Source organism: Lissotriton vulgaris, chromosome 10 (assembly GCF_964263255.1).
Source record: "Lissotriton vulgaris chromosome 10, aLisVul1.2, whole genome shotgun sequence".
Lineage (NCBI taxonomy): Eukaryota > Metazoa > Chordata > Amphibia > Caudata > Salamandridae > Lissotriton > Lissotriton vulgaris.
The window spans coordinates 579,892,210-579,905,455 of record NC_141698.1 but is presented as its reverse complement, the minus strand read 5'-3'; the positions used below and the strand labels follow the sequence as shown (position 1 = coordinate 579,905,455).

At 42.5% G+C, this 13,246-nt stretch overlaps 1 protein-coding gene across 1 annotated transcript in view; it reads left to right on the top strand.

Moving 5' to 3' along the window:
* The window catches only part of LOC147688550 (sorting nexin-29-like), a 778,635-nt gene that overhangs the window by 575,264 nt on the left and 190,125 nt on the right, over positions 1–13,246 (top strand). The gene's annotated exons all lie outside the window — the stretch shown is intronic.

The window sequence follows — 13,246 nt, the reverse complement described above, 5'->3', positions numbered from 1 at the left end:
CACGTGTTGAACACTGCCTGGCCTGGCAAGTTGCTGGCAGTGCCCCCCCGCCCGCTCCTGAAAGAGGGCACACACACACCGCCGCCCCGAGTACTTCACAAATCTTTAAAAGACCATGCGCTTGTTCATGAGGCTTAAATGGTTTATCACCCCTTCTAGAACCCCTACATCGACCCTCTGACGTTTCCTGGAAGAATTAGCACGTAACACAATACCAAGCCCTGTCAGCTGAAACCCCCGAGGAATCGTGGGGCATATTATCAAGGGGGTTTATTTCCGGTTTTTTGGCTTTAAAAGCCAAAAAAAAGGAGATAAAATTATCTCCCTATTACCAAGCTGTCGCTAACACCAGTTAGTGACAGCTAAAAGGAGATAGCGACCATCTTGGGCCCCGCTTTGCATGTCAGTGATATTTATTACTAATGACATGCAAAGTGGGCGTGCCAAGATGTTAGCGACTGGAAACAGTCCCTAATCATCGCTATCTCCTATTACCAACTTTTGGAGATATTCGCGCTAAGCGCGAATATCTCCAAAAGCTAACACCTGCCCTGAGCAGTTTTTAGCCATGTTATCCAATGGAAGGTGGATAACATGGCTAAGAGCATTTGCTGGATAATGCATGAATATCGCTGACTTTTCAGCGATATTCATGCATTGCGGCCGTTTTTTATCGCATTTGCGATAAACCTTGCTAATAGCAAGGTTTATCTGCGATAAAATTCGCCGATGTGCGGCGATAATTTTTGTCTCTAAACAAGTTAGAGACAAAAATTATCGCTAGTTGTTGGTAATATGCCCCCGGGTTTTTCCTTGCAGGAATCGGGAGGCGGAAGACTAGCACTGAAATCAGTAGTCTCACGCCTGAATCGGGAGGATTGGTATGTCTGGATTCTCTACAGCTGGGGCCATAAACTACATCCGCAGGGCTAGGTGATAGCCTGGGTCCGGCCTGGACAATCGGACACAGAGGAAGAGGAGTGTCAGAGGGTGCGGTAGTGAATAGGGTGAAAGGGAGGTGTCGGGCGGGCACAGGGTGTGATTCTCAGGGAAGAGCAGCGCAGATGGGGGGAAGTATATGGCCCATGCATTAGAGAGAGAGCGGGGGTGACCAGTGCGTGGGGGAGATGCTTGCGAGGGAGGGGAACCGTGCTGAGAATCGACGGCGTGCAGAGAGAGGGTCTGGTCAAGGCATCTAAAATGGCTGCCGTGCACGACAAAATTGTGGCATTGGACAAAAAGGCAAGATGGCGCAGACAATGTTTATCAATAAGGATTCATTGGGCCCCGCTTTGCATGTCAGTGATATTTATCACTAATGACATGCAAAGTGGGCGTGCCAAGATGTTAGCGACTGGAAACAGTCCCTAACCATCGCTATCTCCTATTACCAACTTTTGGAGATATTCGCGCTAAGCGCGAATATCTCCAAAAGCTAACACCTGCCCTGAGCAGTTTTTAGCCATGTTATCCAATGGAAGGTGGATAACATGGCTAAGAGCATTTGCTGGATAATGCATGAATATCGCTGACTTTTCAGCGATATTCATGCATTGCAGCCGTTTTTTATCGCATTTGCGTTAACCTTGCTAATAGCAAGGTTTATCTGCGATAAAATTCGCCGATGTGCGGCGATAATTTTTGTCTCTAAACAAGTTAGAGACAAAAATTATCGCTAGTTGTTGGTAATATGCCCCCGGGTTTTTCCTTGCAGGAATCGGGAGGCGGAAGACTAGCACTGAAATCAGTAGTCTCACGCCTGAATCGGGAGGATTGGTATGTCTGGATTCTCTACAGCTGGGGCCATAAACTACATCCGCAGGGCTAGGTGATAGCCTGGGTCCGGCCTGGACAATCGGACACAGAGGAAGAGGAGTGTCAGAGGGTGCGGTAGTGAATAGGGTGAAAGGGAGGTGTCGGGCGGGCACAGGGTGTGATTCTCAGGGAAGAGCAGCGCAGATGGGGGGAAGTATATGGCCCATGCATGAGAGAGAGAGCGGGGGTGACCAGTGCGTGGGGGAGATGCTTGCGAGGGTGGGGAGCCGTGCTGAAAATCGACGGCGTGCAGAGAGTGGGTCTGGTCAAGGCATCTAAAATGGCTGCCGTGCACGACAAAATTGTGGCATTGGACAAAAAGGCAAGATGGCGCAGACAATGTTTATCAATAAGGATTCATTTATAACAAAATATTTACTCGCAGTGACAAAATGGTGGTCAACACTTCCTGATTTCCATCGAATCGAACGTTAACAGACGTCACGCAGCAAAAAAAAAAAAAAAAGCTCACGCACAGCCGTTGGAAGACATGTATCAACATATATGAGCCTCCTCAGCCACCCTCAGAAAACATAAGGGGTCAGGATACGTCTCCCGCACCCCCTTATACCTAGTAATTTAATTAAAACGAAACACAAAATGGCGAATTCCCGTTTCGCTACCAGTTTGCGGCCCAGTTCGCGGCCCGGGAAGCGCTTCTACCGTGAAAAATATATTTTTTTTTATTTTCCCCACGGGACCCTTTAATAACCCCAACATCATTCCTAGGGGGTCAAGAGAGGTATACCTTGCCCCCTTTCATTAAATTCCCCCTTCGTTTTTCACCTCTTCTTCTCTCTCGATCCTACTGAGAGATAAGATGGCGGCCGCTCCGGACTGTTTAGAATGTTGACAGACACCGGAGAGCCAATCAGCTTTCTGCTCGCAAAGTTCCGTTTCGCGAAAAGTAAGCGGACCGGAGCGCAGCCCGGAGCGCTGTTACAGATATATATCTTGTTTTGAACGTTAATTTCTCAAAATCCACTGGAGCACATATATTGAGACCTAGCAAAGGCACATCGGGCTAACAGTCCCTACAATTTTGCCAAGTTTCGTGCAAATCCATTCAGCCGTTCGAGCTAAAAGTGAGGCCAAAGGCCCTATGGAAATTAACATGGGAAAAAAGTGTTTTGGGACCCCCCTTTTTTCTCGGCCCCCCCTTGACGAAACCCCCCCAAATTTTCGGGGGCTGCTCAGAAACAAAATGTGCCATTTTCCTGAAAATTTCAGCCGATTCCGTCCACAAACGCCAAAGTTATTAGACATAGAATTTTCAAAAGTTCCATAGACAGCCAGTAGGTAATATATATATATATATATTTGTGTATCTGCGCCAGCTGGGAGTGTGTGGCGACGCACAGAAATACTTTGGTCAGAGATATATATATATATATATATATATATATATATATATATATATATATATATATATATATATATATATATATATATATATATATATATATATATATATATATATATATATATATATATATATATATATATATATATATATATATATATATATATATATATATATATATATATATATATATATATATATATATATATATATATATATATATATATATATATATATATATATATATCCAGTAGGTATATATAGTTAGGACCTAGTTTCCATAGGAAATCCCCAACATTCTATTGGGAATAACTTTGGCGCTGGTTGATGAATCTTGGCAAATTTCTCAAAGAAGATGGCTTGCTCCGCTCCTCTCCTTCCCTGAAAGTTTGGGGGGGATTAGTAAAGTGGGGGCTGAGAAAAAAGGGGGGTCCCAAAACGTGTTTTCTCCATGGTAATTTCCATAGGACCTTTAGACACGGCTACAGCTTGAACCGCTGAAGGGAATTACACCAAACTTGTCAAAATGGTAGTGTCTGCTACGCAGATCACGCTTTTGGTTAAATAGTGTAAATCCCTCCAGTAGTTCCTGAGAAAATTAGAAGAGAATCAAATTAAAAATCTGGGCGGAGCCTAACCACATATCTCATAGTGAGATCTGATTGGCTGTCAGCATCTCATCGTGAGATCTGATTGGCTGTCAGCAGTTCATCCAAGAAGTGTTGGCACCCGGCGATTTTTGGGGAAAAAAAATTGGGGGGGGGGGGGCTTGGTGGGCTTCCGTCTTTTATTGTAATGTTTTTATTGTAATTTCAAGGGTGCCCACCCCTCGTTTTGCCCTCCGAGATCACCGCCGCGGCCCGAGCTGCCTTAAGATGGCCGCCGCCTGGTTGTGGGCGGGGCCGGGAGGACGTGGTTTCCGCTTCCCCCTGCCTGGGGGAAGCCTTCGATGTCTGGTCTCCCGTGCAGGGGCAGCCCCTGCGGTGCGGGGGGCCCCCCCAGCTCCAGGGGCCCCCTGCAGGGCACAGTATGCTGGGAAATAATAGCATGAACCCAGAGTGTACGTAGAAATGGCACATAATAGTTGAAGTAATTTAACATTCAAACGAACGTTTTCCAAAGTGGCTGCTAATCAATCACACACTGTTAGTTTCTGTCATTTCTGCGGGCTGCTGAGGAGGCTAACCAAAGGCATCATTCTTCTCCGATAAAAGAGACGCGGCGCGGCAACCTGACGTCATGATCCCAGCCCAGGTAGTGCGTACAATTGCGCGCAAGGGGCGTCATATTGTGCTGCCGGGAAGCGGGAAGTTTGGAGGAAGGCACGGCTCGGCGTTGGCTGGTTTGCGGGTGACGCCATAATAAAAAGAATGCAAGAAATAAACCTCTTTGGACGAGATTCTCTCGGAAGCAGGGAAACGTCAAGATATCAACTTTTTGCAGTTCGATACTGTCAGACGGTGGACTTCTTTCCGGAGAGAATAAAGATCAGAGAGCATGTATGGTTGGGGGTGGGGGGGGACTGTCTTGACCGCGAGGGCAAGAAGATCTACTCTGCAGCAGTAAAAGAAGCTCAACTGCAGGGTGAACCATGCGAAGAAGCTAGTTCTAAAACCAACGGTAAAACATAACAGCAGTAAGTTTCTTTTTTAAATGGCATAAATTGTTTCCCATTGCTACAGGGTGCATGCAGTTCTCTTAGTGACTCATGCAAGTAAGTTTTCTGAGTCGGGGTGGTGCGCAGGTTCCCAGGGTAGGTCACTTTACTGCTGTGGCATTTCAAAATAATAGCCTAGCCTGCCTGGCTGTGAGCGCTGTGTGTGTCTCAGTCTCACAGCCTCTAGGGCTTGCCCAGAAATCATGCTGTCATGCCACAGCTGAAGGCGGCAGCCAGTGTCTGCGAGTCAGAGAGCGGACTCTTAATTAATTTATGGCATATAGTGGCCTGAGGCAGCTGAGCTTTATGTTAGGGCACCTCACATCCTGTTATAGAATCCTGTGGTTCTGCAGTCTAAAAGTAGTGCTCGCTCTTTTTGGTGTTTAATTCTTAGCTCAGCCTTGGACCTTATTTCTAGATGTCCGCTTTGTATTGTTTTCTAGTGGTGACGACTGAGACTGCTATTAGTAGTTACTTCAAAAGTCTTACTTTCCTGCTTACAGCATTCGCTTATGAATAAGGTGGGCCCTTCATTGGCAGCTTTACCAACTCCGTTCACCCCACTGAAAGTGATAAACCTTTTCCCATCACATTACATTTTTGTGTCACTTCACCTTGGACAACAAACACCACCTGGTAAAAGTGATTTGTTTTATTCTCCTATTTCACCATGCTGCTTATCTTTTTTGGGGCCTATTTGGCAATGCTTCTGCCTTTTTATTACATTCTCATCTCCAATTAAAAGTCCATTAGAGAGACAAACATCCTGTGCAAAGCTATGGCAAGGAATCCCTAAAGATTTGGCAACACTTATAAATCCAGACCTCATGCAAGCGAAGAGATATTGCATTGTTTTGTGCTGCCTCTTTGAAACAAACACTTATCCGTTTTCGAGGTCAGAGCGCCAATGTGTGAGCACATGGTGAAATGTTATAAGAGAGATGAAAGAGCTGGGATCGAATCCAGTTGTCTAGAAACTTTTTTATACCCATCCTACAATCTCCCCCACCCCCTCTCCCTATAAAGCACTTATGTAACATTCATGGCCCATACAGGAATTTCTTTATTGGACTGGCTAACCTGAAACAGTAGAGCTGTTGGTGGGGAGGAAGATCTGAAATGGTAAACATGTTTTACATCCCTTCTTCCAGCTAGTGGACTAGCCCCTTCTTCAACGGCTATCCTCGCTAGTCTCTATTCTGCTCCGTCAAACCCCACAAGCACCATGGTCTGCTACAAATGGACTAAGCTTCAATGCCGAGAAGTGAAGCTCCATTATGCAAGATTTTGGTGCAAGGAGTTTAAGGTGGAGAGGGAAGGCAGTAGTTAAAAGCACTGAGCAAATGAGTAACTCAATTCTCTTTTGCTCAAAAGCCAGATGTAAATTTACATTAAAAAAAGAAACAAAGCAAATTAAAGCATATGATGAAAAAGGATTATTTACTTACCTGTTGCTCAACTAATTCTTTGCTACAATCGGCTACAGGATTCAGTAGTTATGTAGGGAAGATCGCTATACTGTTGCAATTTATAGCATAACTATATCAAAGCTTTCCTTTATAAAATATCCGAGATCTGGTGCGGGAAGGTCATATGCAAATGATAGTCCTCTGAATGTGAAAAATACATTCTTTTGTTTGGGGCTATTTGTAAAGTGCTATGTACCTCTTTTCCACTACCTCATACCACATAACAGAGGGGAGCAAAACGACTAAGGAAGGAAAAATTATACTGAGAGAATGCAATTGTACAGAATACAGAACATGTTAAGCCTTAGGCATTAATGAAGTACAAAAAGGTATTCTTTAAATCACACCTTGAAGATCCATGAAAATATGGAGTAGCCTTGAGAGGTGGTGCCAGACTTTTAGGGCCAATACTAGGTGTACAACTAATTATTTTGAAAGTCATGAGGGTTAGTTGCTTCGCTTTCCCCTGCATGGGGGAAGCCTTCATTGTGCCCGCCGGGAATTAGCATTTAAAAAACCTTTCAAATTCACTGAAAAAACCATAGGTTTTAGGCCTTATATAGTTAGGAATTAGCCATTAAAAAACCTTGGAAATTCACTGAAAAAACCATAGGTTTTAGGCCTTATATAGTTAGGAATTAACATATAAAAAACCATTGAAATTCCTCCTATATAGTTAGTTGGTCTAACTATATATAGCGCACCCACAATCCACTGCTGATGATGTCACATATTACATCATTTATGACATGGTCAGTGACATCACTGATGACATCTCAAATGACATCACTGATGACATCACTGATGACATCTCATTTGACATCACTGATGACATCATCCAGTGACTGTCTGTATATTAAGCTGTATGTATATGAGTGGCTATATGGGTTATTGATTGGTTGCCCAAGTATTTGTATGGGAGACTGAGTGTGTGTGTGGCTGCCTGGGAGGTGTGTGACTCTGTGCAGATCAATGTGTACTTGTATCAGTGATTGTATAAGAGAGTAAGTATGTGTTAGTATATGTTTGAATAAGTAAGGTGTTGTGTGTATAACTATATAGATGAGGAAATGGAAGTGTGATTGATTCTTTCATGACTGACTAGGTGTGTGAGTAACTCCATGGATGAGTGGCAGTGTGTGAGTGTCTACATAGGTGTATGAGTACATATGATAGTGTTGCATTGATGAGTGACTGTATGTATGAGTGATTGTATGGGTGAATGAGTGGATGTGTGAGTAGACCTAGGAATCACTGAGTGCCTATGTAGTAAGTGGTATTGGTGTGTCAATAGTTTCAAGAATGGTAGTCTGTATTTAACACTGGGTGTATCAAAGGTTATATTAGAGTGTGAGGAGGTGCATCGTATTATCACATGAATGATGTACTCAGTGATGTCATCAGTGATGTCAAATGAGATGTCATCAGTGATGTCATCAGTGATGTCATTTGAGATGTCATCAGTGATAGCAGTCCAGAAACCATCAAGAGCAAAGACTGGCTATCCCCCCGTAATGGGTTCTTCCACTGCAGTTCTTGCAGAGCCTGCAAGTTCGGAGTTAATACTAGATCTTATGTAACTCCTTTTGAAGTCAACCCCATAGCCTTGCGTGACCACTACACCTGACGCACAGAACTAGCCGTCTATGTCCTTACCTGTAGCTGTAATTTACAATACGTCGGCAGCACAAAGTTACCAGTGCACCAACGTATTTTACATCACTTGCGAGCCATTATGCATGCAGATCAGAGTTACCCGGTAGCTCGACATTTTCAATCCATGCATAATAAAAATCTGGCGTACTTGACATATTTTGTCATAGACGCGGTGGTCCCCAATAAAAGAGGGGGTGACTACGAGAAAAAGTTGCTGCGATTGGAGTCACGATATATTGTATTACTCAACAGTAAAAGTCCGGGAGGCCTCAACATGGGAGAAGACCTCCATAATTTTCTATGATCCTGACCCTAGCAAGACTCATTCACCATGAGGGTTTTGGTCATCTGTTAGAGACTCTGTACTCAGCATGACTCTGCAGCAGCATTAGGGCATCTAAATGGATACATTATTCAAATTGTGAGATGGCCCAAATTCCCCCACAGCCGATATTGATAGATTTGTTATGTCATTATGCACAAGCACTTTTTCACAATAAGATTCATATCCTCTTTTTTCTCATAGTCAGTCAAATCACAATTAGAGCACCCAGCTTTGCGAAACACATAGTATGTAAATAAGCTACACACTCAGCCGGGATCTTAGACATGCCGAGATATGAGGGCAGTACCGTGATACACATATCAATGTCTGTTTCCAGTACTGTAATCAGTGAGTATCATAAGGGAATTCTCCTTTTGTGGTCTTTGCCCATATTTGATGCATAAGAAACATTGATTAGTACAATCATTTACCTGCTATTCAAAACATGAGGGATATAGGAGCACTGTATTGTACCCCTGAGTAATAATTTGCACAGCAAGCCGAGCATAGGAATTTTGTACATTTTAAGTACTAGTTCTTTTTAACATAAGGCATTAACTTATGTCGTTCCAACATCTAATATATATTATTTTTTTGTATGGTTTGCATTTGCACTTTAAGCAGGGGGCTCGTCTCCAACTTTGTAGCCTTTAGGTATGCAGGGTGTTTTTATTGTACTTGAGTGCATATATATCACGTGTATTCAAATGAAGGTGATTCTGAACAATGCATGGATAATTCTGCACATATGCGTATTTGCACATAGATACAACTCTTTGTACTGACCATCTGTACATTTTTCCCTTTTCGATGAAATTAATGTCATTACACATGGAAATTGTTTACAGTTGATATGGTGATATGGGCTCATATTCCCGGATTGGATTGCAGTATCAAATACGGACATACATCCCTTTGGGTATTAGCGGTCATATTTTTAATAGTATCAACACAAAGTTAGTACCTCGATATTCGCTTCATGATATTAAACATATGCATAGTCTAGGCATTTGTGCAGAATTAATTAATGTTCATAATATCTTATTGGCATTTAATATGTTGAAACGAGGTTTATGTGTTATACCCTTTATATTGGTTTTAGAAAAATTATATATATCGTTACAAAATGGCGCCCGCATTTTCATCCCTAAAGCAGTACTTGCATTTGGGTAGTCCTTCTACTCTGTTTACTGTCACTGAGTTTTGGCGCGAAATGTGTAGCTTGTTAATTTTAAAAATGTGTGAACGCCGTCTGTCCACTATCAGTGAGCAAGGGCACGGACGTGCCCGAAACGCGTCTGATGACAGCTTTTATCCACATGTTGTGCAAATAAATTTAGCAACTTGAAGTACAACTTGCCTCGGAGTGCTAATTTCGTCGTCTGCGTGCCTTTCTGTGCGGCAAGCACATTGGAGATGGGCTGGATATGTATGTATATATATATATAAAGAACACTTAATTTTGCACGAGATCTTGGGTCTGGCTTGTTCGTTTTTCCGGAGCAGTGGAACTGGGATGCTGGTGGCATCAAGCGATACAGGACTTCATATATATATATATATTTATATATTCCCAACTCCTTACTACAGAGTACGCCGTCGCCAGCCAGAACAGCGGGTGTGTCGTCGCAAAATGGACTTCCGTAGTCGAGTCCTTAACATTAAATTCTCCAGCACGCAGTAGAACAACACGCTTGACGACACCATGTGCTGGCCAAAATTCTTTTATTGAGTCAGCCCCTCAACGAGGGGCTGACTCAATAAAAGAATTTTGGCCAGCACATGGTGTCGTCAAGCGTGTTGTTCTACTGCGTGCTGGAGAATTTAATATATATATATATATATATATATATATATATATGTGTATATATATATGTGTGTATATATATGTATATATATATGTGTGTATATATATGTATATATATATGTGTGTATATGTATATATGTATATATGTATATATATATATATATACCATAGAAAGAACATTTTCTGTTTTGCATATAACTTTGGCGTCGTTTGATGAATCTTTATGAAATTTTCAAAACTGATTCTTTGTTCATATCAGCTTCTATGACAAAAGTTTGGGGGTGATTCATCAAGGGGGGGGCAGAGAGAAAAGGGGGTACCAAAACGTGTTTTCTACATGTTATTTTCCATAGGAAACTTTAGACAAGGCTACAGGTTGAACAGGTGAACGGAATTACCCGAAAGTTGGCAGGGAGAAGGGTCTAGGTCTAGAAAGCACGCTTTGATGTAAATCCGTTCAGTAGTTTTTGAGAAATATCAAAATTTACAGATAACGATATTTGGGAATTCTGCCATCTGATTCGCTGAGACGTTACGAGCATGAGCTTGCTGTTGATTGGCTGCGAGCGGTTGCAGGAAATGTGGGCCGCCATTTTGTGATTCTGTTGAAGCGGGTAATGGGAAAAAAGAGAGAAAAAAGTGGGAAAGAGGAGAGTAGGAGCACTGTGAGCTCTGTAGGGTGGTTAGAGGGAACGTGAAGCGAAGTATTCACCCCTACTGGCGTCAAAGCGCTGTTTTGCCCACTGTGAGATGGTGCTGAGGTGAGGTGCTGGTACACTCCGGGATGAAAGCGTGCGTGTAAACCTTGAGCTGAGTGCTGTAAACTGATGTGCTCTGTGCACAATAGCATACTGGCCGAAGTGAAGTATTTACCCCTACCGGTGTGGAAGTGCTGTTTTGCCCACTGTGAGATGGTGTGGAGGTGAGGGGCCAGTGAACTCAGCGATGAAAGTGTGTGCCTAAACTGTGAGCTGAGTGCTTTGTAGCATACTGGCAGAAGCGAAGTATTTACCCTTACTGGTGTGAAAGTGCTGTTTGGCCTAGAGTGAGATGGTGTTCAGGTGAGGTACCCCTAAAGTCGGGGATTAAAGCGTGTGCTTAACTTGTGAGCTGAGTGCTGTAAACTGATGTGCTGTGGGTGCTGTAGCATACTGGCCGAAGCGAAGTATTTACCCCTACCGGTGTGAAAGTGCTGTTTTGCCCACTGTGAGATGGTGGTGAGGTGAGGGGCCAGTGAACTCAGCGATGAAAGTGTGTGCCTAAACTGTGAGCTGAGTGCTCTGTAGCATACTGGCAGAAGTGAAGTATTTACCCTTACCGGTGTGAAAGTGCTGTTTTGTCTAGAGTGAGATGGTGCAGAGGTGAGGTACTGGTAAACTCGGGGATGAAACTGTGCGCCTTAACTGTAAGCTGAGTGCTGTAAACTGATGTGCTCTGGGCGGTGTAGCATACTGGCTGCTGTAGCATATGTGTGCAGGTGGTATTATTATATGTTTAGAGTATAGCGGGAGTGAGAAGCAAACTACTCACTGGTATCGATCTGAACACTCTGGAATTAAACTGTGAGTGTAAGTCGTGAGTTTATTGCTATAAAGTGATGTGCTGTGGGCGCTGTAGGATACTGGCCGCTGTAGCATACCTGTGTAAGTAGTGTTAGTGTGCGTTTATACTATACAGGGAGTTGGAAGCTAACTACTCACTCCTACTGGTCTGAAGACTCAAATTAAGTTTTTTAGGAAGCAGGAATAAAGAAATAAGCATGAAGAATATAATGCAGAATGTTCCAATGCCACAGAAGACAAATGGTGAAATAAGGTGTGTGTAAGAAAGTGGCTGTGTTTAATAAAGGGATGGAATTTGAAAATTATAAAGAAAGTGTCTTTATTTAAGTGCCATAATTGGACCCACTGGTGCAAGAGCTAGGGCATCCAGCTGATGTAAAAGTTGAACCACTTCTGATGTATTCAAACGTAAGCTCCTGCATCAGTGAATTACATATTACATGTTACAGTTGCATGTGACATAAACAACAGCTATTACAATTGAATGACTCTACATTCTTTAAAGAAAATAAAGGTAGGATACCATTACCACATGTATCCTTTAAGAAAAGAAAGAAATAAAAAAGAAATTGCAAAATGTAATCATCAAACTTTTTAGGTACCTTGGCAGTGCTTTTTTGTAACACAAAGTTATCAACAGTAGAATAATCAGCAATCTGTTGTACAGTAGATTCACTGTGGTGCGTGTCAGAATTGGTACTAGTTCTACCCACATTGGAATTTTGAGGATGAATACAAATATTGCACTTCTGAGAAGCACATTCAGTACCTTTGTAGTCAATCCATACATTATTGTCTTCAGCTGTTTAAAAAAAACATTCTTGTGTAGAGAGTTATAGCATTGAGCTGAGACAAACTCCAACTGCTTCTGCTGTAGTCAAATCGAAGCTCCTGCATCAGTGAATTGCACATTATATGTTACAGTTCTATGTGACATACACAATAGCTATTAGACATGAATGAATAAATTGTATAATGAAAATAAAGGTAGTTTACGATGACCACACTGTGCCAACCAGTTCCTAAAGGAAGTCGTCTTTTTTCAGTTTTATCGTCCGGTTGTGAGCAGAGGCTGAGTTTGAGTAAATTTGTGTGAAAGGGCTTTGTAAATAACAGGCAGGCAGAGAGGCATATGCACAAGGAATAGACGTGGTTTCTAAATGGGTGTCGGGTTTAGGCTAATTTATGAAGTAAATAGCGTATTTGCATAGGCCATACATCACCGATCCCTGGTTAGAGTGGAGACGTAAGGGGCAATAATGAAGACAGAGTTTAAATGTCTGAGTATACTTAGAAAGTTATTATATCAAAGTAGTAGGATTGAAGTGTATTATAAAAAATGTAAAGGAAAAAGGAAAGAAAGATGGAAAAAATCCATTCAAGAATAACGTGAGTTTCTTACAAGTCTTGGAGTTTGCAGTCCAGGAGTTCTTCATCGGATTGAGATGCCTAATGTTCCAAGAGGCTATTGTTGCCATCGTCTGAGAAAAGCGAAGCGATTCAGGTCATATCCTCAAAGGGACAGTAATGTTCCTCGAATGTTGGAGCAGCAATTTGAATAGGGAAGCAATCTGCGATGTCATGAAAGGTCG